Raw genomic sequence first — 1,384 nt, 5'->3', positions numbered from 1 at the left:
GAAAAAATTATTATAATTTTGTAATTAGTTAAGCATCAGATTTATTGAAAAGTTTCGCTACTGAAGACTAACCTTATATAAAAAGTAACAGGATGTCTATGAGTGTTGCTAAGGATCGATATTATTTTCTTTTTTTCTTTTCTTTAAAATTTCCATAAAATGGGTCCCAGGATGTTTTAGGCTATTTTTCTGTACCTTTTCTAACTCTTTTAAGCCCCTAGATTCTAGAGGCATAGTCGCTAGTATGTAATTTATTGTTAATCATATTTGCCATGGATATTTTAGGATTTACACAAATCCCTCCTGGTATACATACACAAATACTATGCAGGGGTTGCCATCATTGCCGCAAGAAAAACCGGTTTTAAAAAATCGCAAAAATTTAATTTTTAGACATATAATAGTAATTTATTTAATGAAACATTACAAGGAGTTTTAGAAAACATTTGTTAAAAATTAAATCTATATTAAGGAAAATCAAACAAAAAAAAACAAAGATATGGGGAAATATGTGACAAACATAAAAGTAGCTAAAAACCTGCCTTAAAGCAGTCTAGCCGCCAAGGATGTTTTATAATTAATTATGGTCCATTTTGATGGTAATGTTGCCCTGAAATTTCAGCCGTCTATCTTTTATAGAAGCCGAGAAAAATAACGTTTCCAGCAAAACGTTTTAGACAGACATACGGACAGACTGACATGTCAATTTATAGAGTAGCTTTTTGCTACTCAAAACTAATGGCTACATCCGAAAAGGTACCATCTAACTTCAATTTTATTTTTGGCGGTAAAATCAATTTGATGTTTATGCAGAAATGATGGCTTGGTGTCATAAAACAATAATGCTTTTTTTGTACAGAGATAACAAAAATAAAATATATAAAACAACTAGATAGATGGAGGTAAACTGCTGTTATCTAAAGGGATAAGACAATGACCGATAAATTGATGTACATCCCCAATGTTTATACACAAAATTACCCATTATGTATATTACATATAGTGGTTGGAACGTTTAAACACTCAACTCAACCAATCAAAATCAAAAGTCCCCACAGTTGTGAATCCAACGAATAAGAAAAGTTAATATAAAACTTTGGAGACTAGTGTAATAAACAGCCAATTGCATCCTCATCTCTATGACAAAATACATAGAAAGCAACAGGTTATAGGCGCTTTATTCATTATTTGGGTCCAGAGTATATAATTTGGGGTCTACGACGGAGTACTATAACCACTTCCGAGAAACTAAAATGACTCCGACAAGTAAATATTAAAATATGACGGAGCAACAGAAAAAAATAGAGAAATGAGAGAGAAGGAGATAGTGAGAGAGAGAGAGAAAGAGAGAGAGAGAAAAAGAGGTATACAAAAATTGAGAAAG

The sequence above is a fragment of the Acartia tonsa genome, chromosome 11 (assembly GCF_053477335.1).
Source record: "Acartia tonsa isolate MP-2025a chromosome 11, ASM5347733v1, whole genome shotgun sequence".
In the NCBI taxonomy this organism is placed as follows: domain Eukaryota; kingdom Metazoa; phylum Arthropoda; class Copepoda; order Calanoida; family Acartiidae; genus Acartia; species Acartia tonsa.
Note: the sequence above shows the minus strand (reverse complement) of the source record.